The 27,948-nt window shown below is 44.6% G+C and overlaps 2 long non-coding RNA genes across 3 annotated transcripts; one reads left to right on the top strand and one right to left on the bottom strand.

The window, feature by feature from the left end:
- Window positions 1-1,321: 1,321 nt before the first annotated feature.
- On the top strand, window positions 1,322-25,596 carry LOC311600073. Of its 2 annotated transcripts, XR_014780124.1 has the most exons (4): window positions 1,322-1,752; window positions 5,909-5,971; window positions 20,040-20,158; window positions 24,010-25,596. It is a non-coding gene; the product is annotated as an uncharacterized lncRNA (long non-coding RNA). The 2 variants fall into 2 exon arrangements; XR_014780125.1 differs by lacking the exon at window positions 5,909-5,971 and having other exon boundaries at window positions 1,541-1,752; window positions 24,010-25,595.
- On the bottom strand, window positions 16,199-23,069 carry LOC311600074. The gene is made up of 3 exons (XR_014780126.1): window positions 22,871-23,069; window positions 21,937-22,155; window positions 16,199-17,797 (listed from the first exon to the last, which is right to left on the bottom strand). It is a non-coding gene; the product is annotated as an uncharacterized lncRNA (long non-coding RNA).
- Window positions 25,597-27,948: the final 2,352 nt, after the last annotated feature.

The following is a 27,948-nucleotide window of genomic DNA, read 5'->3' as shown; positions in this document are numbered from 1 at the left end:
TTGGTGATAGAGTTGGCAAGGGTGGGTCAAACATCTGCATCAAGATATTCGTCTGTGCAAGCACACACTTGAGCGTTGATGATACTAAGCAGGCAGCATCACCCTTGGAGTAGGGTAAGATGGGCTCCTCCCTATATCTCATACCTTTGAAGATCTTGTCTCAGTTTTCCTTGGATGGTGCCCCTCCTAGTAAGAGCAGAATTTCAGGTCTCCCCAGGGATGTGCCTTCCACTGTCCAGGACATTCCTGCTCAGGGTTTCTGGGAACCAGGATTCCTCTGTCTGTTTTACTGAGTCTTTGTAGGTTTGTCTCATCCTCCTCCTGGGAGCTTCTCAGGCCACATGGGGCAGAGTCTAGATAGCCAAGAGAAGTCAAAGAGATAGCTTGTATGAAGCCAATCTTGAGACAAGGAGGGGGATCCAATGGGATAAACTCAAGAAAGCACTGAAGATACAGGAGATGAGAGCTCTTTGAATATTCGAGGGGTCTGTTCGCATGTAGCACTTAGGAAATGGGGAGCGGGAAGAAAGTACATGTTTAATTTAGAAAGACCAAGGAGAAAAATTACAGGAGTTTCAGGAAAGCATTTTTAGAGAGTATAAATTCTCCTTTATTCTAATGTAGCTAGGCCCAATTTTCTAGGAAAAGCTTCTGTCTTTAGAAAGGGTAAAGGTGTGGCTGTCTCCACCCAAACAGCTGCCTTGTAACTTTATATGCTTCCTTAATGGGTGAATTCTAGCTTGATCAGGTTCCGGGAGAGTCAAGTATCGATTATGTTATGTATAGCTGACACAGTCACAGCTGGGGATCGTGAAAGGAATGCTCCTCAGAAGCGGACCTGTGCTCTGTGCCCTTTGAAAGCTTGTGCTCCCAATCTCCACCACACTGGGACCTGTTTCAGAAGACACCGCCAAACAAGTTGGGGCTGGTCCCATGGCACACATATGTGCTACAAAGGTCCTCAGATGCTCTTGCCCAGGCATGGAACCTTCTTGAGCTTGCCAAGGATATACACAGGTGTCTTCCCCCAGAAACCTGTGCTCCCCTTGAACTTTCTGAATGTCTGAAGGAGTCCCAACTGTCTCTTCAGCAGCTCCTGGAGCTGGGCTGAGTTGGCTAAGGCAGGGATAGGGTGAAGGATGGGTTAAGGAGAGAGTTCTGGCCAAAGCTTCTCTGGCAAGGGGTTGGGGTGGGGGGTGGGGAGATCAGGACATGGAGCCAGCCAAGCCTGCTGGAGCAGCGCCCTGGATTTTACCCAGGACAGCCAGCAGGGCCGGCAGCTGTTTCCTCACCCTGTGTGAGCCAACCCCAGATAGACAGTGTGGCCCCTGACACAGACAAGTTAGGAAACCAGACAGTTCCCCGTGGTCCCTTACCATGTTATCAAATGTCCCTCCCGAAAGTTGATTTTTACTACTAAAAAGCTTCCTCTGATCCCCAATCTGAAAAAAACATTTTTGTCTGAAAGAAAAGGGGGTTCTGGAATGTGAATAAGGGAGCCACTGGTTTATAGGACATCTGCCAATGCACCCTGTTCCCCTTTGGGGCACAACAGCAGTGCAGGTATCTGGATAAGGGCCAGAACATCTGGGAGACAAAGTCACAATGTTTGTTTATGAGCTCACTAGGTGATGTTTTAAATGCACACTCAAGGTTGAGAAGAGACCATACTTTATATGGGCTGATCACAAAGGCTGAATACCAGTAAATAAAAGTGCTCCAGACTACGCGTATTTCAGATTTTAGAGACGGGTGTGTATGAGCATGTGTGAACTTGTGTGCCTGTGTGAGTACTGGTGTAGATGGCGACTTCCAGGTGAGCGTTCCTAAGTTCAAAATCTGAAATTCAAAATGATCTAAAGTGAAGCTGTTTTGAACATCAACATGACTTTAGAGCACTTAGGGTGATTTAAAAATATGTCTTTATTTGTATTGTATGTGTGTGAGTGTTGTGCTTGTAAGCGTGTGTGTGAATCATGTCCTGGGATTGCTGTGGACCCCAGAAGAGGGTGTGGGATTCCCTGAAATGAGTTACGGAGGGTTATGGGCCGCCGTGTAGGTGCTGGGCACTGACCTCGGGTCCTCTGCAACAGCCACTCAACTGCCTCTCCAGCCCCATTTCAGACTTTTAACGATTTGGGCTGCTCAACATGGAGCAACAATAATAAAGACTTACTTACGGAAGGCCAAGGATGAGCGGAGCCTCCTGCATAAAATAACTCACATGCTTCCATCATTACCTTGATGCACAGGAGCTGTCACCACACTCATTTAACAGAGTTGTTAATCTTGGGCTTACTCTTTAGAATAGGGCCCGGGACTTTAATTAGCACATTCCTGGGTAATCTCTCCTGAGGATTGAAGCTTAACATGGGAAGGCATAGGGTTTTTAAAGACTTACTGGGCCATGTCAGCATGTCCTTTGCTAGGAAGAAAGAGGACTGGACAAAACCTAACACACACACACACACACACACACACACACACACACACACACACACCCCACCCCAAACAAACAAACAAAAATAAAAAACAAGGAAAACCAAAATCAAACAAATTAAAAAAAAAAAACCCATGCCCTACAAGATCACAGCTTAGCTGGAAGTAAATACGTAAGTGGGATTAAGGAGGGCAGCACCGCCATCATAGGTGAAGGCGGGGTGTACGGTGCTCTGCCCTAGCAATTATTTCCTGAAATAATAAAGAACAGCTCCTTGGACCATAGTAGGCAAGCATTGTGTACGTCTCAGTCCCCTTGCAAGGTGAATGCATTGCACACTGGACTTTTATGTCCAAGGAAAATCTACCAGTTCCGAGAAGCCTGGTGATTTGAAATTAGCCTGCATACACAGGTTGTGGGTCTCAAGTGGCACCGTGAACTGTAGCTTCTCTGGCAATGTCCAGATGTTGAGTGATCATAATGACATTGGAAATAAGGCAAATCCGCTCCTGTTTATGGTTACGGCACAGAGCTGTTTATATGTCGCTAAAATTTTATAGCAGTAATATAATGTTGTCTTCCCCAGAATCAAGTGGAGTTAGGAGCCTACAGACATACCCTAGGTATAAAAGCACTTCTTATGAAGGAAAAATATTTGTCACTTATAAGAAAACAAACGTGATTGTACTTTATGGCACAACTTTCAACTATTCTTTTGTTTTGGATTTTGATCTATATTTCTCTAAAAACATTTATTGAGCCACTAAGAGCTCCACCAATGTAAAAGAGAACCATCTTTTTCATTTCATCTTGGGGGCACTCAATAACCAATATTGGACTGTCAGAGCCTTCATAAACAGGGAGAAGCAAAGGAAATAAAGTGTGAGTAGTTTCTGGCTTTCGATGGTGAGAAAAATAAAAGAATCTTTTTACTCTACTTCACATGTTCTGTATCACATATGATACATGACTGCTGCATTAACTGAAATGATTAAGATATCTTACCACACACTTTCATATTTAATATTTGACATCAACGTAAGTCTCATAAAGGAAATTAGGTGAGACTTGCTTACGTCTCCAGTGTCGTCGTTTGAATCAGAAATGTCCTTTTGGGCACCTGTTCCCTCACTAGTGGCACTGTTTTCTGAGGCTGAGGAACTTTTCGAGTTGGCTCCTCATTGGCAGAAGTGGTTCAGTGGCAGTCAGCCTCTTAAGGCCTTGCTCCAGGGCCTCTCACTCTGCTTTGTGCTCTCCAGACACGTGAGTGGTCTCAGCAACATGTCTAGCCACTGTGGATTGAGCTGTTTTGTTGTTGTTGTTGGATTGAGCTCTGTTGCTGTTGTTGTTGATCATGATGGCTTCCTTGCCCTGGTGGCCCTGAAACCCTCTGAAACTATGAACCAAAACAAAACTATTCTTCCCTTAAGGGAATTTTGTACTGCCCCACAAAAGTAGCAAAGCAGCTGTTTTTGAGGAAAGGATGTCAAGAATTGCAGAAGCTAAGTAAATTCTGAAATGATTTCTTGTTATACTGCAGAAGGCATGCAGATCATCCTCTGGTGCTGACTCCAGGTTTTTACAGCTGAACCTCACAATGACAGATGCCTGTATGTACACCTACAGGGCTGTTCTGAAAATGTATACTATTTAACTATTCAAAGCATTCAACAACCGATAGGGTCAGGACATAGACAGTCAAGACAAGACGGGTGGCAGCCGTGAACCAGTCTGTTGTGTGCACCTGCTGCAGCTGGCTGTGTCTGTTCCGGGCTAGACTTTCTAAATGATATTTTATATCTCTCTCCCTTTGCTAATGGCAGTTTACATTAAGGCTCAGATACAACAACAAGGAAGCCTGGAGACATACAAAGCCTTTTTTGATCCAAGTACTTTCAGGCTTCTGGGACCCATGCCTCTGAGTTCAAGTTCAGCAGAGCAGCTCAGATTTGACAACAAACTGTTCTGTGGAGGCAAAGAGAAGTCAACTCTGATGAGGCACAAGCTAGACATCTAGTCTCTGTGAGGAATGCTTTCCCGTTCTGTTCAGTTGCATGTTTGGAACTCGTGATGCGCTGTGACTTGGGGCAGGTGGAATGGGTGGCTCAGCTGGGAAAGATGCCTGCCATTAAGCCTGATGCCCTGCGTTTGATCCCCCGAACCTTTACGGTTGAAAGGAAGAACTAGTTCCCAAAGTAGTCCTCTGCTGTCCACATCAGGTCATAACACACCTACACCTACACACACACACACACACACACACACACACACACACACACACACACTCCCACATGCACACACACACTCCCACACACACACACACAAAGAAATAAAAATGTCATAAGCAAACTTTTAAAAACGTATACCATTTTCTCCTCACAAATGAATCTGAATTATTTTAATTAATGACTGAAAGGTATGTGTAGAAGGCCACTATGTTGCCAGGTAGGACTATTTGCCTCCTCTGAGGAAGACCGGGTTATAGTCTCTGTAAGATCCCCTTCAAGCATAAAACATGAAGGAGCCAACAGCGTTTCTTCTGCAGCTCATTGGAGTTGGAAACTCTCATGAAGGTTATTCACAAGAGTTAGAAATTCATCCTTCAGATTTTCAGAGACTTATTATAAAAACTCGGGGGTACAAGTGTCAGCTCCCCGCATTTCCTTTCCCCTGGAATAGTAGATTTCTCCTTAGTCTAATGTCAGTGCCATGAGCCAAAATGAGGAAGGCACATTCAGACCCATGCTGGAGAAAACTCTGCCTCTACCCCGGTGAGAAATTGCCTGCCAATCTCAGTAATGGAAATAATCCTGCACAGTTAAGTAACTGACTGTATATATTGTAAATACCCTAAAAGTGCTTGCAGATTGCATCAAAAGGCCAAATGCTGTTTTACTTAAGACCAGGAACATGGCAGGAAAGGAAATGAGAGGGAGGAAGCCTCCGTCCCTTCTCAGAGACTCTGTAATTTTCTGTGAAGGTTTGCACATTGATTACACTTAGTAACACCATATGCTGGACAGGATGCGAGATCAAAGACTGTTGTCACAGCCCTGAGCCCACACTGCAGGCAAGATGAAATGGTTCTGTTGGCAGAATGTTAATGGATTCACAAAGACACTTCCCTGGGTTCCCCTTCACTCCTGATTCCATTCCAAAACAAGACAGAGCAACCTCAGACAGTGCTGCTCTTAGGGCCTTCTTCACTGATATAGTACTCTGCAGAGTGGGGGAGGGGAAGAGCTCATCACCGAGATGTTTGGAATGAAAGAATTCCCAAGAGTTCAAAGTAAATTGCTGATGACTGGTTGATTGATCATTCACTATGTAGGTTCGGCTAGCTTGAAACTCACTAGGTAGACCAGGGTAGCCTCAGACTCACAGAAATGCACCTGTCTCTGCCTTCCAAATGCTGGAATTAAAGCTATGCAGTACCATGCCTAACCCATAACCTGCTAATTTTTGTAGTACATATGGCCTTAGGAATTTGGAGAGAAAGAGCTTCTTGGCCACTGCCATTCTTTGGTTGAAGTGAGTATATTTTTTTTCCCTTCTTTTTTTTTTTTTATCTGCAATCAAAATTTTTCACAAGTTGAAAATCTTCAGTAAAAATAATATGATGTCACATACATCCTATTGACCCCCCACTGCCCTGCCTTGTCCTTCTCAGTTACAAGTGGTTCTTCTGGTAATCCTTTTAAAAGTCAATCTTGATAATGGAACTAACCTTGGCAAGGCAGTTTACTGTACACAGAGTAAATATCCCCCAACGCATTCACAAATGTCATAAAAAACGAAATGCTTGTCATAAACCATCCATGTGACAAATAGGAGTGATAAGAAGATGATATCTCGCTGCATTACCTCTGTCCTTGAACCGCATTCGTGGTTCACAGTTCATTTTCTTCCATCTGTAAAAGGGGACAAATGACACTTGCTCAATGTAGGAGTTTGGGGAAATATGTGCGGAAGTTCTGAGAGCACAGGGTTCAGAAAACAGGACAACGGGAGCCAGCATTTCCACACAAGTGTCTTTTCAATGAATATACGAGGAGGCCTTGTGGCATAGACTGAGACCCAGCTACGGTGCTTTGGTGTCTTGCATAGCAACAACACAGACTCTGTATGAAGTGTTTGGCCCGTAACAGAGGTTAGGTTGAACCAAAAGCCTTACTTTGCCTGTTTGTGCTGCTATAGCAAAATGACAGGGATTGGAGAATTCATGAGGAACAGAAACTGAAGATACAGCTGGGAATGCCAAAATCAAAGTGATAGTGTGTCACTGGAAGGTGAGGGCCTCGACTCTGTAACCAAGAGAAACCTTTGGATGTTGTGTCCTCCAGAGGGAAGGGCAGCTCTGTCCCTGCGTAGCCAAAACCAGAACTGATTCCTAAGAGGGACCCAACCAAACCACGGCGAGGAAGAAGCCACATACTCTGTTTCTTTTGCATTACCCCGCAGGTCAGTTTCTGTCTTCTGTTATTTGATTCTTCTCCAGACCGCCTGGGTCCAAGAGCATAGTTTTCAACAACCACGTTCTCGAGGGAAACCTAATCAGACAAACCTAGACTCCAGGCTCTGTGTGACATCACATAATTCACGTGGTTCCTGCCCTGTGTAATGATGCAGTGCAGTTAGCAGTCTTCTCCTGAGGGCTCTTATCATCAATATGGCCTCTGAGGTATCAGAAGACTGCTGGGAAGGGAGGAGGTCCCCTGCAGGCTGCTTCTCAGGCCATAGTTTGATCTTTGCGGGGGCACAGGGCACAGTAGCCCATTCAGGCCTTAAGAAGTCCTGCAATATTTTAGAAATGTCCTAGGGTGTCAGATAAGGCTGTTGGCCTGGCTTGAGGGTCCCCAAGGTAAACGTTCATAGCGTCACTTTCCTTTCAGCTGTAAATGCAAGCGATGAGTTGCGTGTCTTCACTGGGGCACTGTTTGTCCACACACGGCTCTAGGTGATTGTGTTATTTAAATGTCTGCATACTATACATTGAGCCACAAATTTTCACATTGCACTTGGCTGGTCTCAACTCATGATATCAGAAGGTTTCATATTAATCCACAGTAAGGATACATGGAACTTGTGCCCTTCTCTCACAGTCCTAGAAAGCTGTTTTGCTTTGCCCTTAAGCTGCCAAACCAACACATTCCTAGACTCTTCTGTCCACCAGGATACAGGTGTTAGACCCACACAGCTGAGAACACTGTTTAACATGCTAGCATTCGGGCTAAAGAACTGTTGATTCTTTAAAGTGTTACTTAGCCACCATACCAGCACCAATGGGGTGTTTCCTGGGAACTTTGCCTTTTGGAACAGCATGCAGGGCAAAACCCTCAGGGTAACAACTACTCAAGGATGTTCAGGTGGGAAAACCCCTTTGGTAATCACTATGTGATTCCTGTTATTCCTTGAGGCGATAGCACTTAAGTACCAGCTTATCTACAATGGCAGAGTCCTTTTCCATGCAAAAACAGGTGGCTACTAACATCTGCCAGGATAACAAGCATTAATGACTCCCATCACAGTGTCAGTCCTGTGCCAGGTACAGCTCTGAGGCCTCTGGGAGTATTCAGTCACTAAATCCCCAACAATCCCTCCAGAAAAGGCCATTTGTCCAGCCTAGACAATGTGTCCAAAGCAAAGAAAGGCTCAGTAACAGGTACATAGTGACCCACACAGTTGGGACCTAAACTAACAGCTTAGGAAAACTCCTCTGTATGCTCTTCACATGACTCTTTGACCTAAGTGTCCTTGTCATGATTTTTGGAGTCACTTAAAATCTTATTGTTTAATGTGTTGGGGAGGGTGACGATGGGGTGTGTGTGTGTGTGTGTATGGGGTGGGCATAGGGATGTGCAGGGGATGCCCTTGAAGGTCAGAAAGATGCTGGAATAACAGGTGGTTGTGAGTCACCTGGTCTGGATGCTGGGAACTCAGCTACCCTGCCCACCTTGATGACCTACAACAACCTGGAGTCTGAACTCAGAGTTCAGTAAGAATTTCTAGTAGAGAATCCCAGAGCCAGTCCCCTCCCACCATCACTCTCAGGAGGTGGAGCCAGAACCCGAACCATACTTAAGAGACCTCCAGAGTCAGTCTGCTTTCCTTGCCTGCTTGCTACCAGCCACAGCATGAGTGTAGGACTGCCCAGAATCTGAACACCAGTCCTCTGGAAGAGCAGAAAGTGCTACTAACCACTGAGTTAGCTTTTCAGCTCCCATGGCCAGTTCAGATACACAATATTTTCCAGAGGAACTCATCAGCTCTTTCAAACACATTGTTTGAACTATAGTGCTTTGATATATGACTCCTATATCATAACTCTGCTATATTATATAGCAGAACTCTCAAAGCCATCAGTATCTGTTCTCATTCAGGACTTAGCATTCTCTTCATTGCTACTATTGGTGCATATTCATGAGCTTTACAACAGCACTATTTGCTGTATTACTTTATACTGGCCTTTTGTTATTTCAAAAGCAGAATATATGTATTGTGGAAATTCAGAAAGCAACAACAACAATATAAAATACTGCATCCCTCCCATTAGAAGCTGGATAAGGGTCCTTCAAAAATGTTTACAATTAATGTCTATTCCTTAAACTTAAAGATATGCTGAAATACATCACATGGTGTAAGGGGGTAAAGGTCGGTGTGATTAAGGTTGCTCATCAGCTGACTGATCCTAGAGTACCAGCACCGGCTTGGAAGGGGAAGAGGCAGGCAGAAATGTCCAAGTGCTGTAATGCAGACTAGCCATTGCTGGCTTTGATTAAGGGCAAGGACCATGAGCCAGGAAGGCAGGGAACAGCTGGGGGCTGGTGAATGCAAGAAAATAAGTTCACCCTTTAAACCTCAAAAAGGACATCTCTGCCCATCTTTTGACTCAAAATCAATGAGACTTGTGTTCAACTTCTGTCTGGATTGGTGTTTTTATTGCTGTGAATAAACACCATGACCCAAAGCAACTCATGGAATGTCTTAGTCAAGGCTTCCATTGCTGTGAAGAGACACCACGACCAAGGCAATTACTATATAAAGGAAGACATTTAATTGGGGGTGGCATACAGTTTCAGGGCTTAGTCAGTCCATTATCATCATGGCAAGAAGCATTGGCAGCATGTAGACTGGCATGTTGCTTGAGACGGAGCTGAGAGTTCTACATCTTGACCCAAAGGCATCAGAATGAGACTGTGTCTCATTGTAAGCGTGGGAGACCTCAAAACTCATCTATGCAGTCACAGACTGCCTCCAGCAAGGCCACACCTCCTAATAATGCCACTCCCTGTGGGCCAAGCACTCAAACACAAGAGTCTACAGGGGCCAAATGTATTCAAACAGCCACATGGAAGAAAGAGTTTATTTCACTTATGTTTCCACATCACACAGTCCATCACTGAAGGAAGTCAGGGCAGGGACTCAGCCAGGGCACCAGGGCAGGAAGCTAGAGTCAGGAACAGATGCAGAAGCCATAGAAGATTGCTGCTTACTGACTTGCTCCTCATGGCTTGTCCAGCTTGCATTCTTATAGCTTTCAGGACCACCAGCTCAGGGGTAGCACTGGCCACAGTGAACATTGATATGGACCCTCTCATATCAACCATTGGTCAAGAAAATTCACCACAGGATTGCTTCAGGCCACTATGGTGGAAGCATATTCTCAATTGAACTTCCCTCTTTCCAAATGACTCTGGAATGTGCAAAATAAAATAAAGCTAACCAACACAACTTCTGACTTTTAATGATTATTAATAATTAATATTGATTCATATTATTAGTAATGCAGCAGTTATTCTTTAGACAGCGGTTTTCCCATATAGACACAGGATTTTTTTAATTGGCCTAGATCACAATACTGAGCAATAATTACTCCATCTTGAACCTCCAAGCTAGTTTAGCTTGCTCCTATTCAGATTTCCCAGTCATACTTGCTTTTTAATCATCTCCTAGATCTGGCTCATTCCTTCTGATGCTCCTGGTCCTCTCTTCATGGCTCAATCTCTATTTCCTCTCTCTTTTTCCACCCTTGCTGGAACCAGATGTCTCACTGTATTCTCTGTATTGCTCAGTGATGGCTGGTTGACGTTTTATTGGCGGAACAGAGAACAAATAGCGGGAATGTTTACATAAACTTGAGACAGGAGATACTTACCATAAACATTATAAGGCCATGTCCGGATTGAAACCAGATAGTGGGGTGGAGAAGTTGGCATTTGAATGAACAAGGACAAACTGTACATAGTCCACAAAAAACTATTACATCTATATTTTATGAAAGTATAAGCCTTTCACAGGCTTAAAGGTATAAGTTGGAATGGAGCTGGGGAGACAGAGAATAGGGGTGATTAGCCTACATCAAGGATGTATTAAGAAGCCTTACAGAAATCTACTGGTCTGTAAGATACTTAAAAATATAATATATATAAAGGGAATTTTAACAGAAGTATTTTGCGTGTGCTGAGACCACTGCTCCCAGAAGACATGTGTCATTAGACAAAACCTGAGTGTCATGCATGAGATATCTTCCTAGGAGCTACTGGTCAAGAGGTGCCAGGGTTACTCAAAACAGTGTAGGCTAATTGGTTGCTTGTGGTTTCACTCCATAACTAGATGGTAAGACTCTATTGCTGTAGACATCACTCACTTTAGATAGAGGACATAGAGAAATCAACCCTAAGTGATCAGAAACCTCTCCCTGCTGACCAGGTTACACAATGCCAGGTGCAAGTAGTCTTACCCAGTGCAGAAGCCTGCATGCTGCAGAACCGACCTGCCAGACTAGATGGACACATCAGTGCAGTCATGGAGGGATATCAGGTATGAAGTTAGCCAACCACTTCCCCAGATGATCTAAGTCCTATTCAGCAGGACGGATTTCATACCCAACACTGTCAGCCTTGTAAAGCTCTCCCAGGGCTGCAGGGGTACCCTGCTGTTGGTCTGTTGAGCAGTTGTGCTGTCCAGCTGTCTTCTAAGCTCTTCTCTTTATACCTATGAATTTGTGCTGCTCTCTGATTAGAAAAAAAATCTCTTTTCCCAGTGAGTAAAAGGTTCATGCAGAGATTGATTAAAGGGTCAAGTATAAATAGCTGTAGTGCTAAGCTGTGGGTGAACAGCCTATATCAACTTCCCCCACTCAAGGCTCAGGGAGGAATGAAAAGGGAGCTCAGAAACAATGCAAGCGCTGACAGATGAGGAAGGGAGCTGGCAAGTGCTGAGTTCTGGTCATGATTTTGGCTGTTGTACACATTAACTCACTCAAGGTAACTGAGATTAAGCAAGGTCAAGTCAGCCAGAATTCCAGCAGGAAGCGTGGGGTGGGGTGGGACTTGAGGCCACACCCTTGGGGGAGGAGGGCAGAGTCTGGTTGCTAAGAGGGGAAGGGTAACTCTCCTTGGGGACATGGTTGCTAGGAGGCTGTCTGTGCTTCAGTGGATGGTCTCAAACCCATGCGCATATGGCAGTCCTTGGTCTCAGAGGATTATCAATAACAAAAAAATGGAGGAAAGAAATTGGGAGAGAGTTGGGGGTGGGACATTTTAGGGGGAGCTGGAAGGAGGTAACGATGGAAGAACATGATCAAAACACGTTGTATGAATGTATGAAATTCTCAAAGAATAAACGAAAAAATAATTTAAAAATCTATCACAGCTAACGTGAGTAGAGCTATTGAAATATATTTCTATGTATATCATATATTTTATACATATATATTATATACATATATTCCAGATCTTTTTATCTATAAGTGACTTTCTGTTTTAAAGATTTATTTTTGTTATTTTTAAAATTCTGTGTGTGTCCACCAGAGTGAAAATGCCCACAGAGGCCAGAGGAATGGGATACCCTTGAAGCCGGAGCTGCACCTAGGTGGTTGTGGTTTCTAACAGTGTGGGTGTTGGGAACTGAACTCAGGTCCCCTGGAAGAGCAGCGAGAGATCTGAGCTGCTGAGCTGTCTCTCTAGCCTAGTGATCTTCTTTTACAAATAAAGCAAGACCGCAATGTTGTAAACTTCCTGTCCACGTCTGTTTTCCATTGCCACAAGGTAATCACGAAGGCGGCATAATCTGAAAGGAGCTAATTCTGGCCTCCGGCTCTGGAGGTGCTGGCATCCGCCCCTGCCAGCGTCTTCTCAGCTCGCAGTGAGGAGCGTGTGCTACGCACGTGTGTGGAAGAAGCAAGAGGGATGTGGGCATGTGTGGAAGAGATTGTGAGTGAGAGGTGAAGCAGCAGAAAGCCCAAACGCCTGTTTAAGAATCCGTCCCCTAAAAAAATAAATAAATAAATAAAAAGAATCCGTCCCCTACAAAGCGAGTCCAGGATAGCCGAGGCTGCGCAGAGAAATGCTGTCTCGAAAACAAACAAACAAGCTAACAAACAAAAGAACCCATCCGCATAACAGTTGACCCACGTTTCATTCACGTGAAATGCACTGATCACCCTGTAAGGAAGGAGCTCTTGTGATCTGACTCATAAGGTCGCATAGGCCCCCACACTGCTCTATGGGTAACGGCTTGGTGGTAAAAGCTGTGTCCAGATCCTAGCCCTGCCTGATTTCTTCCAGGAGTTGTCTGCTCTGGTGATAAATTTTCATCATCTGTAATACTCAGACCATACTCAGATTACCCTGGATACCCAGAGCCAGGTCAGGAATATGCATTACATATTATATGTTGCTTAGGTATTTTAATATCTAAAACAGTGCATTCCTTTTCCGGTTCAGTATCCGGCTGATTGCTTCTCCACACTGCTCACCTCTGCCTGTTCTCATTTCCTGTCGTTTCTGTAAATTGGAAGTTAGGACCAGGAGCCTGGGTGATTTCCAAGTATGTGCATTCCAGAGCAGATCCTGGGTGCACTGATGTGTTTCATTTGGCGTTATGAAAGGAGGCACATGCCATACACCTGTGGCTGAAGATCACCCTGTGTGACTGCTGATAGCAGTTCTAAAAGCTCACACCAGGTTACAGAGATGAGAGCAGGGATTAGCCCCCTCGGAACGGTGGGACTTGACAGAATTTTATAGATGATGGCTGAACTCCGAGTCTCTGTCTGGGTTATAGAATGACCTCCCAGGCTTCCTTTTTGCTGCGGTTATCCCCCATGTAAACAGGAAGCAGGCTGTGTGACTCTAATGCATTACAGACGTCGGATTTTTCTTCATTCCTTCACCTCACGGCCAGTCCCACCTCATAATCTTGCCTGGATTGGTACTGATTAGAACTGTACAATAGCAATTCACTCAACGTTCCCCCCCTTCTTTTTAGACTTATTAGCTGGTGTTCCTTTAAGAGGTCGGGGTGGGGGTTGGACCTGGGGGGCGGGGTTGGGAAGCTTTCTCCAATTAGCTAGAGTGTTTGCTGCCCTGGAAAAGCTTATACAGAGGAAACAGGGAATGCTCTACCCTTTAATCATCAACTTTCAAAGAAATATGTTAATGATTTCAGTGATGACAACTGATAGGGTTTTGTTTTTTTTTCCTGTATCACTTGATAGCTTTATTTATTCACTTATTTATGGGAGGGGTACATGTGCATGCCGTAGCATCAGTGTGGAGGTCAGAGGACAACTTGTGGGAGATGATTCTTTCCCATGTAAGTCCCAGGGATCGGAGTCATTACATCCGGTTCGGGTGGAGGTGACAGTGAGCCAACTCCAGCTGTCTTTTTCAGAGAACCAGGAGCTCACAGGTCTTCGCGAGTCCTGTGTGTTTCTGTGTGAACATACTGCCCATGTGAGAGATGTATGCTGACTTTGTTTTTCAGTTCTAGGGTATTTTTAGTCATAACTTTAAATTAATTTAAATTAAGTTACATCAGTTTAATATAAAAAATAAATGCAAAACATTCACGGAGAACCTTGTTTTTCCATACTTCTTTCTAATCTACATCTCTTTTCTTGCACGTCAGGATTGTTTACAAGGTGTTTGCACACACAGAGGCACATGCACATACACATGCAAGAAAGGGTTGTATATTTAAGGGTGTGTAGTTCTTTGCTCTGATTTCATACCCCTCTTTTTTGTGTACACTTTGGTCCTCTTGTTTGCTTATTCACCTAGTGCCATCTTTTTGTAACTTCTCTACATCAACAAAAGCAAAATCTTTTCATTCCCTTTCTGGAGCATATTAGAATTCAATAGTATACATACACTGCCACTGATTTATTCAACCAGTTACCTGCTACCATTTACTTGATTTTTTTTTTCTTATTACATATAACAGACTTGTATATTCGTACTTTTACAGCTATACATATTGGTAGGGTTTTAGAGGTAGAATTGCTAGGTAAAAGCATCTGCGATGATAACTTCTAGATTGCCTGTCAAGGCCTCAAATTTGCAACCACTATGTCAGAGGCTCCTAAGAGATCTTGATCTCACTCAACAGGTGATTGCACTAGAAGCTGAAGTCTTGGGCTTGGGGTGCTGCACAGTGAGCCCCATCCTCAGCACTGCAAAGGCCAAACCAAGCAGAGCAAGAGCTGCTTAAAACATGAAGGCAAAAATATGGAGCAACTGAAGTGCTCGCCCACTGCTGATGAGAATATAAAAGTACGGATGTTTTAGGGGACTGTTTTTTCAGTTTCTTTGTACAGCTAAACCTATGCGGGTCCCTCCTCTGGAAATACCCACCACTATACATTTGCCCCAGAGAAACAAAGACAGTGTTTTGTTTTCAATTACAGCAAAAGAATCACAGTAGCCTCACGTTAGTAGGCTCCAACTGAAAGTAACCCGCAAATCCACTATTAGTGAAGAGCATGGGCAAGCTGGCATGTGTTAGAATGTCACTCTGAAACAAGCAACGATCATAATACTGACGCATACAAGCAATGTGGGTGGTCCCAAATCGCTGAGAGACAGAAATGAATACAAACCGCTCATTCTCCAATCCACACCCCCTCAAGTACACTTTAGAACAGAGATGGTCAACTCTGCTGCGTATTCTTTAACTCGCCTAGTAACAATTGGTATGCTCAGGCTGACAAAATGGAACAAAATGTTTGGAGTACACTGAGTGGCTTAAAGAGCAGAGAGATGTTCTCATAGTCCTGGAAGAAGCAGGAAGGTACATAGTCATCAGGCTATTCGGTATAGTCAGGTTCTGGCAAGGTTCTCCTCTCTCTCTCTCTCCTTCCCTCCTCTCCCTCTCTCCCTCTCTCCCTCTCTCCCTCTCCCCTTCTCAAAACTAATGAATTAATTTATTTATTCACATATTTACATTCCAATTATAGGCTCCTCCCTCCTCTCCTTCAGGTCTCATCCTCCCTCCCTCTTTCCCCTACCCTCCCTCTCCTACTCCTCAGAAAAAGGGAGGGCCTCCTACAACTCACCTCAATGCAGCAAGTCGCAGCAGGACTGAGCACATCCTCCTCCCCTGTGGAACGGTGAGGCAGCACTGGCAGAGGGACGTATTCAAAAAGAAGGAACAGAGTCCACCTTAGAGGCAGGCCCCCCATCAAGCTGCCCATCAGCTACATCTGTGTAGAGGGCCTAGGTCCAGTCCATGCAAGGTCCTTGGTTGGGTGCTTCAGTCTCCACAAGTCCCCCTGGGCCCTGGTTACTTGGCTCTGTTGGTCTTCTTGTGGAGCTCCTGTCCCCTTCAGGTCCTTCTATCCCGCGCCCGCGCCCCCCCCCCCAACTCTTCCACAAGGCTCCCTGTGCTCTGCCCAATGTTTGGCTATGAATCTCAGCCTCTGTTTCCAACAACTGCTGGATAGAGCCTCTCAGAAGACAGCTAAGATAGGCTCCCATCTGGAAATGTAGCAGAGCATCATTAATAGTATCAGGGGCTGGATCTCTCCCATGGAGTACGTCTCAGGTTGAGCCAGGCACTGATTGGACATTCCCTCAATCTCTGCTCTATTTTTATCCCTGCACATCTTGTAGGCAGAGTAGATTTTGTGTCGAAGTTTTTGTGGGTGGATTGGTGTTCCCTTCCCTCCACTAGGAGTCCTGTCTAGTTAGATGGTGGCCTCTTCAGTTTCCATGACCCCTGCTACTAGGAGTCTCAGCTAGAGTCACCCCCATATCCTCCTAGGAGCTACCCTGTTGTAGGTCTTCAGCTTGTCACAGAGATGTTACAGGCACCACATTCTTGGTTTTTTGGTTTGGTTTGGTTTGGTTTTTGGTTTTTGGGGGTTGTTTTGGGGTTTTTTGTTTGTTTGTTTTGTTTTTTTGTTTTTTCGATACAGGGTTTCTCTATGTAGCCTTGGCTGTCCTGGACTCGCTTTGTAGACCAGGCTGGCCTCGAACAAGGCATGTAGGGGGAGACAGACACAGAGACATGAAGACAGGAAGATGTGGTATTTCCTTTCCCATCCTTGTGACTTCATCAAGGCTAATTACTTCCCAAAGGCCAAATCTCCAAATATTACACCTCGGATTCAACATATAGATTTGTTGGGGGCAGTGTGTAGCATTTAGTCTAAAAACACTTAGGAGCCTCAAATGGTCACTGGCCAACTCTCATTTCCAGGGATGCTCATTCTGCTGATTTGAGGTAAGAACTGGCAACCGCATTATTTACCTTTTATTGCCGCATGCAGCCAGGGATGCAGACCTCTGTTATACACCTCACTGTTCAGGCTGAAGACTGTTGGCCATAGCATCAACACATTCCAGGATCATGTCAAAATGAAGACTCTCTGACCCCTTTCCACACCCACCCATTCAACTCTGTATCTTAATAAAAACCCTCAGGGTCATTTGCTTGCACCACTATTGTTAAAATGTTGGTCTGCAGCCTCTTGCATAGACGTGGGAATACTCCACCAATCGATTCTTGGTTGGACCTAAGTGGATTGGCATTTTGTCATCAAACCAAGTTTCTGACTTTTTCATCTAGGAAGCCTGTCAAGGTGTTTAGATCTTGCTTTCAAATAACTGTACTTCAGTGTAAAAACATACACATCACCTATATATCATTTCCTCTTAGTAAACCAGAAAAATCAACCCTTTGGTGGTAACAGGGGTCACGGATATCCACACAGCCCCTGGCTGCTGCAAGACCACAGGTATCCACATGAGCCTCCAGGCTGCTGCGCAGTTCCCTGCCCTTGATGCTGGCTGCCTCTTGCCTCATCGGGCACACATGTTGAATGTCGAGCAATGAGTAGGCTGCAAGCAGCATCACTGCCCTGCAAGCTCTCCATCTCCCAGCAGGGCAAGTAGCACAGGCTTTTCCTCCATCTTTATTTCCAGATTCATGAGCCATCTTCTCATAAGCCTTGCTTTTTTGTTGTTGCTGTTGTTCTGGGACCACTGCTACCACTGGCTCTGCAGACTCCGTTCCCACCACCACGTCACCCATGGAGCCGCCGTGGGTTGCTCATCTTCGTTTTGTACACATCTTTAAAAATAACCAAAAACATGAGAAAATGATATTGATGCAATGTGATTCTCCATGAGATCTTTAAGAAACATTTTCTGCACATATAGAAGTATGTTTCATGTGTGATTCTACAGAGCATCTTGCTCCCTACTTCATTCATGCAAGAAAATATAACCTGAACTCTTTAACTCTTTAATATATTTTTACTTCTTAAAGATTATTCCATACCATAATCTGTAGATACATTTTCTTTTCAATGCTACACAGTATTCCAATCATGGATTTAACCATAACTATCAATACACATTTATGTTTATTCTAGATTTTTATGGCATTAGGTATGTTCAATAAATAGCATGTAGATCCTAGTGTCTTTTTAGAATAGAATCTTAGAAGTAAAACTGATATGTCCAAGAATAGGTATATCTACAATTTTGATGTATAATGTTGATTCTCTTTTTTAAAAATCTTGAGCAAGGTACAAGCTACATTTGAGAGTGAGTGTTCACCCTCCAGCATCCATCTACCAGGAGTAATTCTTTCTTTCTTTCCTAAGCAGTTGGTAACTACTCTGGATAATTCCTATTAGTATACCAACATATTGTCTCTCTCATCAGTACAGAAAATAGTCTTTCTCATATCTTGAAATAACAAATAATCCCTTACACAACTGCTGCCTCAACTGTTGTCATATTTGTCTGCTTCTTTTTTACCTTGAAAATTCTAGAAATAAGGTCTAAACTTGCTGTCTCTTGTCTTTCTCTTTCCATTGTTCGCAGCCTTCTCTGTCTGTGAGTGTTAGTCCCACCACATCCCCAGAGCTGCCCTCAGCAGGTCACATGGCCTTTGTTCTACAAAGTGCTAGAAATTTAGTCTTCATCTTATCCTGCTTGACAGCAGCCTTTGACACAGCAGATTCACCTATTCTCTCTGGCTTCATTTGGTCTAGGTGATGCCATGCCATGCTCTGAACTTCAGGGTTTCCCTGTATCACCTGATTTTTCTGTTGTCTTCCATCTCTACGATGTCTTGACTCATCTCCACATTGCCTTCCACCTCTGTAATGTCTTGAAGTTCCCAGGACTCAGTCTTCAAGCCATAATCCTGCCTGTGCCCTGAAAAATCGTATTCCATTCCTCTGCATTCCATGAAGTAGGTACTTTCTCTATCCTATGCCTCTCCTAAGATGTTTCTAGCCTTGATTGATTCTCTAAACACAAGTCTTGTATATCAAATTTGCTTGGCATCTCTGCTCTTTAGAGCATAGAGAGTTGAGTAAACCATTTTCAATGTGGTCTTCTATTTCTGTTATCTACTTCTGCATTTCTCCTTGTTTCAGGTAACAGTTCATGCACCCAACTGTCTGCAAAACACTGTAGAGTTCTTCATAGGTGCATTCCTGTGTTCACACCTCACATCCTGCTTATTAGGAAATATTGTGGGTTCTATTATTACAATATATCCAAATTCTTGCCACTTCTACCTCTAACACCCATACTGTGTAACCATTATTTCACTTCTATTGTCTTAATAACCTATTTCTCCACTTCTCTGTCCAGAGAACTACAGAGCACCACCCCTCGGTATCAAGTTGCACCATCCCTCAGATCAAACCCTGCAGCAGCTTCTTCTCTATTACCAGACTTTACATGCCATATGGAAACCTCCAACCAGACGCAAGTCCAACATCACACACACACACACACACACACACACACACACACACACACACATGCAGAGAGACAGAGAGAGACAGAGACAGAGAAAGAGAGAAACAGAAAGACAGACAGAGACAGAGAAGAGAGAACTCTGATCTCATATATTCCACAACTCCCACCCCACCCCTCCCCATCTTGTGGCCTTTTGCAGCATTTCTGTGCACCATAGGCAGAAAGTCCTGAGGAATAGAGCAGAATCCACAGATTTATGTGTATATTTATCTAAATAGCTACTGTTTACTAAAAAGAAAAGTAATTATATTAAGTATTTCCCAGTAAATGATTTGTGAAGTCTGAACTTGTGGGTTCTTTACAAAATTTTCATGGTGCTTCCATGGTAATAAAAGGAAAATGCCTTTTATTTTGAAAGTCTTCTGTTTAACCATCAGAAGTGATCTGAGGTAATTGCCCACACCATATGTAGCTGGGCATATTGGCAGTGTTTCCCAACAGTCAGGTATGAGGAAATAAAAGAAGAAATAAAAGTCCACAGTGGAACCTTCACTAATCATGACCTTGGCATCCATCCATGTCTGTCCTAGGAGTCTCGAGACTGTGGCCACAGTGAGGGGCTCACACTTCTGGACCCTGCCATCTCTACGGAGGAGAAATGTATATTTCCAAACCAACAACCAATGGAGTTGGGACACTGAACCAGCAGGTTTGGCAAAGCTCAATTGTAAAGCAGCCTTATTTGTAGTTCCTGGTGTCTTCTCAAATCTATTCCAAGGGAGATTTTCATTTCATTGTGTGGGCGGGACTGAGGGATACTAGTTTCCGATCCCTCCAGGATGTAGGAAGAACAGACTTAGTTGTTGGTATCAGGTTGCTACATACTTCCTAGATGTCTCAAACCAGTTGTCTGGTTTGGGGATTCTAGTGAGAACCCCATCAGGAAAAGACACCTCCATTAAAAGAGACCTCTTTCTTTATTTGGTGGAGTCTGGGCTCTTAGAGGACAGAGCCAAACGGCACACTTAACATCTGGAAACACATTGGATCCGGTTATTTTCTTGGGCTGAAAGGTTGGAATAGCAAGCAAATGATCATAGGACACAGGGGTCTTTGTTATAGGCAAATTGCTGATGACTCAGAGGCAATATAGACAGGCAGTCTACTAGGAATTTGTTTGAGTCAGTGTTTTATTACTGTGAAGAGACACCATGGCCCAGGCAACTCTTACAAAAGAAAGCATTTAATTGGCGGCTTGCTAACAGTTTTAGAGGGTTAGTCCATTATCACCGTGGTAGGCAGTGTGGTGACATACAGGCAGGCACAGTGTTGGAGAAATAGCTGGTGTGTGTGTGTGTGTGTGTGTATGAATTTTTAAATTATTTTTTCACTTTACATCCTGATTGCAGCCTTCTTATTCTTCCCCCAGTCTCACCCTCTCACCCTCTTCCCTCTTCCCCCTTCCCCGCCCCTCCTCATAAAAGGGGAACCTCTCCTCATTGCACCAATCCACCTGGGCACATTAAGTCACATCAAGACTAAAGGCAGATCTGCTGAGGCCAGACAAAGCAGCCCAGCCAGGAGAAAGTGATGCAAAAGCAGGCAACAGACTCCCGGTTAGAGACACCCCCCACCCCTCATCCCACCCACAGGAAGCAAGCAGAGAGGGAGACACTGGGCCTAGCTTGGATCTTTGAATCCTCAAAGGCCACCTCCTGTGACACACCTTCTCCAACCAGGCCACACCTCCTAATCCTCCCAAACAATTCAACCTGGGACAAAGCAGGTGAATATATGAACCTGTGGGGGTATTCCCATTCAAATAAGCCCAAAATCATCAGTATAGGGAACTGGAGAAATCTCAAAAACTAAGTCACAGATACCTGGGTTGCTCTGCAGAGAGCAGAGGACTCTCACCCAGTCTCATATTAGAGTCAGTTCCGAGGCAGTAATCCTAAAGCCACTGACTCTCAAAAGTGCTATCAAGAGGCCTCTGGGAATTTGTTTAAAAGCTGACCTTCCAGGCCCCTCTCTAACCCACGGCCACAGAGATCGCAGGCAGCCAGGTCAAGGCCATGCACATCAGCCCATACTAAGGGACACCAAGGAGCTCTTGGCACTTTGGACACAGCAGTTAGTCTTCTGGGTGCCTCTTCCCCTTAATACTAAACTGGAAAAGGTCACCAGAACGTTCGCTCTTAACCAGCAGGATTGACAACACAGGCTGCATTATCTCTGCTCCCTGCGGGGCTTTCCCAGGTACCCTGCTGATGGAGCACCTCACCCACACGCTAAGCAGCAAGTAGCAAATGCCTTTAATCCCGAGGCAGGAGATGATGCTGAAACAAAATCAAAGGCTTTGGCTGGTGACATTTGTAGGGTCTAGTGGCCTGGGGGATGTGACATTTCCTTCCAAAGCCAAGGTGTGACTGTGCTTTGTGCTGCCCGCCCCCTCCCCCAACAACACAGAACTGTGTGTGTTTGTACCTCTTTTGATGTTTAAGATAACATATCCTCCTTTAGAGCGTATTGTTCGGAGAACTCTTCTGAGTGACGTAGGAGGCTTCGCTTGTTGTAGAGGGGACAGAGAAGAAGTTCGGTGATGGCACGGGAGCTGCTTGCATTGGTAGGGCGACGTGATGCCTGTGCTCAGTTGTAAACTTGACCGTATCTGGAACCGACTAAAACCCAAATGGCTGGGCCCACCTGTGAGGGGTTTGTTTCTTAATTACATCATATGACCGGGGAAGACCCACTTCCTAATCTGGATCTTTGAGGGGGAAAGATCCACCTTTAATCCAGATCTTTTGAGGTGGGAATATCCACCTTTCATTTGGGGCCACACTTTCCGCTGGCAGCCTATGTAAAGGACTTGGAGGAAGAAAGCTTCCTGTCTCCCTTTGCCTGCTTGTTCTTGTTCTCAGTAGCAAGTCCATCTCTTCACTGGCATCCAGGCCAGTATTCTGGACATTCTTCAGTATTCTAGGGTATACTGAAGACAGGCTGAGACATCCAGCCTCTTGGACTTAACTACCATCACTGGTAGATGGCCATGGATGGACTAGCTAGACTGTAGCTGTAAGCCATCCTAATAAACTCTCTCTCTCTCTCTCTCTCTCTCTCTCTCTCTCTCTCTCTCTCTCTCTCTCTCTCACTTTCTTTCTCTATCTCCATATATATGCATAATATATGCATACATACATACATATACACTCACCTCTTTCTGTTTGTCAAGTGATAATGCCATGTTAGCAGCTGCCTCATGCTCCTGGCTCCATGACGGTAGCCAGTCAATATAAACTCCTCATTCCTTAAAATATTCTTATAAGGTTTTTGGTCACACAACAAAATAAGCAACAATACAATCACTTTACCTAGAACTCTAACATCACTACTGCCTACCATTCCACGCGTTGCTCACCGGGGGAAGGGCACTGCGAGGCTTTCAGTCGTAACTTGGACAAGACTGCCAGTCTGTGCCTCAGCAGACAGAAAGAGCGATGCCGCTGTGGCAGGACGCTATATACAGCTTTAACGTAAACTGCCCCTGGCCCCAGCTGATGTGGCACCTCCTGCTGCTGCTAAGAAACCTGTTGATAGGTGTCTACCAAGCCTGGACAGGACAGTTGGTTACCAGGTAACAACATCATTCCATGGAACTCCTTATGCTATGGAGGGTATGACTTTTTCTTTTACTGCAATGTATACAGGTCCTGAGTTCTTAGGCATTCTTTGGCCACATTGTTTCCAGTACTCACACTGTCTCTGAACATAGCACGACTCATTATTTGACATGACGGACCCATGCAGCATCATTTACATTAAAGATTAATTTTTACCAAAAAAAAGCAGTATAACATGGGCCCGTGTTCTGGGAATTACTGGCTGCTGTGTGCCCCATTGGCCCAGGCAGTCATTGTTATAGAATATAGGAACAGAAAACTGAAGGTTCAAGAAGAGCACCAGAATCTCATAGCTTTCTGCTAGAAAATGGAGTTGCTTTTACTCCTCAATATACATGTCTTTCCGAGTGAGGATACTCAGACACGGGGACAACGGGATGAGTACAGGAGTGGCTCCCCCATCACATCCTGAATGTCAAAGGATACTTGCCTTCCCTGCACTGGGACAACAGTCGAGGAAAGAATTACTGTTCTGGCTGAAATGTCTGAACAGAATCTCCAAGAGTCACTGGGTCGAGTGTACACGGTGGCCCCGAGGCCTGGATTCAGAGCCCCGTAAATAACAACCAGTATATAACCAGACATTCCCACCCACACAGCATGCTCAGTGTGCATCCCTGAGAGAACGTCTGTGCCTCACTCATGATACAAGCTGTACTGTTTGAGCAGCCCACATCTACCAGGTGCCTCCAAGATACAAGAGTCAATCTGTAAACCAGGTCCAACTCTCTTCTTTCTTTGTTAATCCTCAAGAGGCTTTAGATGTGAGCCGAGGAAGAAAACATCAACAAAAACAGGTGCTAGGTGAGTCAAACTTGACTCTTACTTGTGCCTTAAGGATATTCTCAGGCCCAGTCATGGACATTTTATATTCTAGGTGCTTCTGAAAGCTGTGTGGCCAGTAGCAGAAGTCACTAGAATAAGAGTGTGATCTGCAGGACTTCGAACCTCAGCTATCGCAGAGATACGGGTTAAAATCACCCTGCAGAGAAAGAAGCCACCAACAGCGGAGGTGCAGCCTGAAGCCAAGAGATCATGGAACAGACAACATGGCCCTGTTACCAAGTGTTATTCAGAGATGAGCGTCCTCCAATCAGCAGTCATTACCGGTTATCAGAGCAAGAACTGTAGCAATTCCCTGTCTTCTCCTTTGCCTCTGCCCCATTTTGCTTCCTATGGCTTCAGTAAATTTGTCCAAAACATCTAGGGAGGAAATGGCTTTATAGCTTCCAGTTGTGGTCCATCATGCAGGGAAGTCAGACCAGGAACCCAAGGCAGGAAACTGATGGGTTGTGGAAGAGTGCTTCTTACTGGCTTGCTCCTCAGGGCTTGCTCAGCTTGCCTTCTTCTACAACCCACGACCACTTTCCCAGGGCTGGCAGCACCCACAGTGTGCTGGGCCCTCCCATGTTAATCATTAATCAAGAAAATGCCCCGTAGACTTGCAAATGGAGGCATTTTCTCAATTGAAGTTCCTCTTCCCAAACAATTCTACTCTAGCCAGCACACAACAACAACAACAACAACAAAGCAAGCAAACGAGCCAAGAAGACAGCCCCTGCCTGCACTGAATGCATATGCAGTTGATCGTCCTATTCAACTTTAGCTTAGAGAACATCCAAGCTGCCATGATGGCTAGACAAGAAAAATAGAAATAACCTTGAGAGGAATCAGGTGGCTGATACTGTCTCCTTCAAGAGACCCTGCTTTATGATTTCCCCCTTTGAATAGAGAGGGACCCTAACTCCATCTGTATGGAAAGTACTGATATGCTGTTTGATAGAAATGTGGTGTTGCCGTTGGGTGGACACAATGGAATAGGTACATTATTATTATGTACCTAAGATAGAGGTGCTGGATTCTTTCTTAACTCCACCCCACGCCCCCCACAACACATCCCCTGCTCCCTTTTTCATGCAGCCAATGTCATGTTAGATTCTCACAACAGGAGGTAGGTAAGGTAGACTCTAGGGTCAGGAAGGAGGCTGTTTCCCTCCTTGACAATGGGAGCAGAGGACTTGTCACAGGATTGAATTGTATGTGCTCCACACTGTGTCAGCCTGGGCGTGGTTTCAGCAAGGCAGCATTGATACTCTGTTCCTGTCTGCCAAGGGGCAGTGGCAGCTTCCCTGATATGTTTCTTAGCTCTTCTGGCAGGTTTCAGACCAACGCTCTACGATACACTCTACGATACATTCTATACGTTAAATTCTACAAGTGGGTTCTGCTTCCCTGGTTGGATACTGAACAATAGAGATATCTCCATCTCAGTTCATCCCAAGCTTCCTCTTCCAGTTGTTTGTCTGTTTGTTTCTTTCTTAAATAAATTGTATTTTCATGAGGACTCCCCAATGAGTGGTTAGTTGGTATCTATCTTTCAATCACTAGGAGAAATACGGATGCTTCCTTTTTAGGAAAGAATGGTCCCGTCGTTTACTTGGCAAGGTTTGTTGTGTCTCCCATTTGGAATCACACACGCTAACACTTTTATGCAGGGAGCCAAATGGCTGAATTAGGAAGTGGGATTAAACTTAACTCTGGGACCCAAAGTGTATCCATCTGTAGCTTGCTCTTTGTTGCTTAAAAAGTGTTTTAAAGCATTGTCTATGTATGCCCTGGCTTTATCTCTTTCAAATGTATTAAGCACCTTGAGGCTTCCTTCCCCACCGCCCTCATGTATGAAACAATGTAAACATGTTGGGAGACAGCCGCTTCCTCCTCTGTGGGTAACATAAGCTGGAGGTATCATTCCCCTGGCAGTGGGCCCCACCTCATCCATGCCGTCCTGTGACTGGAGCTTGTGAAGGAGTTAGTTTTGTAGCTAGCAGTTCTACATAGGGTGACAGTTCACATTAGTCCAGTTGGTTTTATTACTGAGCTCGATGGGAGTAGTGACTACAATAGTTTAAATGATTTGTAGGTGATGCTGCCTATTCAGTTACATGCATATTGGAGGACTTCCCAGACCATTCCTTTGTCTTCTACCATCTGAGCCTGCACCAGTGCCCTCTGCAGTAAGCAGCAGTCTGCCTCCAGTTGCTAAAGGAGGAAGGCCACAGCTATGGAGGTCAGCTCTGTGCTGATGGCGCCCACAACTCTGTTTGTGGAGCTCATTGTCCCAGCACTGTGGCATTCTCAGCTTTCAGGTGTTCAGATGACACTCCCATCCTCTTTCCTGTTTTCTCGATTGTTGTAATGTTCTAAAGTGGGGAAGGCCAACTTTCAATGGCCTTTCCCTCAGTGGCATTTCTCTTTAGCAGGACCATACTGTCATGGCAACTTGATGTGCGGCAGGAATCCTCAAGCATCCACAAGCATCGTGGCCAATGGGCCTGTATCACCAAATGCTAAGATGAGACTTCAGTCTCCTCTGTGCTTCACGAGGATGCAGGTTCTATCATCCTTAGCGCAATCCCATAAGGCAGAAATCCTCGCCAAATCCAAATGGCCATGGACCGGAAATTCTATTTAAAGGTTAAAGCCAAAGCTGTTTTGGGAAGGAATACTGATATTCTGTAAAGTTCACTGTCAGTCACATTAACAAAATGCCTTACTAATAACCAGCTAATCCTGATAAGACACACCAATAGCCAAATCCACTTATGTTCCCAGAAGCTTAAACATGGCTGAAGCCCATCGCTTGTTTGTAGGGCTGAATTCTAGAAAATTCACATGGGTTATATTTCTAAATTCTCCACTAAAAATGTCAGTAGACATGAAAGGAACATTTGTTTCCTTTTTGGATCTCATCACTCATAATACCTAGCGTTTGCATCCATTTCTAATTATCTGTACAGAACGGTGAGTGCTGGATACTTATTCAGACATAATTATCTAAGATAAAGGATGAACTTGATTGGCTAATTTTCTAGGTAGCTATATCTACCCATGATCACTGACATATTTAACACTATATTTCCATCCTGGGGTTTGAACTCAGGACCTCATGTAGAGCAGGATTCCACACACAAGTTGTAACAGGAACAAGAGTTCCAGGTTTGACAGGATCATGTATTCATTTTGCCCCTTCTGATACAGACCCACTAGGCTCAGCCGCAAAGAAACCCCTGGAAACTCCTAAATCTCCATCTGAGAGCTTTCTTCAGAGGACTCGATGCTGTCTTTTCCACCTTTATCCCATTTTACTGCTAGAGTCCCCGGGGCTCTTAGCTCATCTGTGAGCACATTTGGGACAGACTCATCTCTCTGGGAGAAATTCATACAACAATCCAGACTTTATCTTTTCATTTATCCTTTCATTCAGCGAGACAGTCGCTCAAGAAGGGCTGCTCTTCTTCGTCTGGCATGGGGCCTGTGGTTCTGGGAGTCCTAACTCTGCCATCAGCTGCCCTTGAGATGTGAACCCAGTGGATCAGCTTGGCTGTATTTGCTCAGCTCTTTAACCACTGGCTCAGGTAGCTGGTGACGAAGAATAAAGCAATGAGGAATAAATTTTAAAACTGAGTGTTTTCTATATACACAAAAAGGAGGGGGCGTTCTTAGCATATCTAATATGAATTATGTTTTTCTACTCAAATCCAGAATTGTCTCTGTAGGCACTGAGGGAAGGGCAGAAGACTGTTGCACACCATTACTGGCACTATGGAGAAGCCCCTGTGTTCTGCGCTGGTGCTGGATAGAGTTTCCAATGCGTGGAAGATGGATTGGCATGCTAATGCAGAGTGGAAGTTTATGAATTCAAAGCACACTAGATTTAAAAAAAAATTATTTTAAGGATCTCCTTGGTCTTCTAAGACTGGAACTAGCCCAGATTTTTCTTAATTCGAGGTGAATAAACAGCTCTGTTTTGACATCA

The sequence above is a fragment of the Acomys minous genome (assembly GCF_964271855.1).
Source record: "Acomys minous genome assembly, chromosome: 6".
Lineage (NCBI taxonomy): Eukaryota > Metazoa > Chordata > Mammalia > Rodentia > Muridae > Acomys > Acomys minous.
This window is presented reverse-complemented; position numbering and strand designations above follow the sequence as displayed.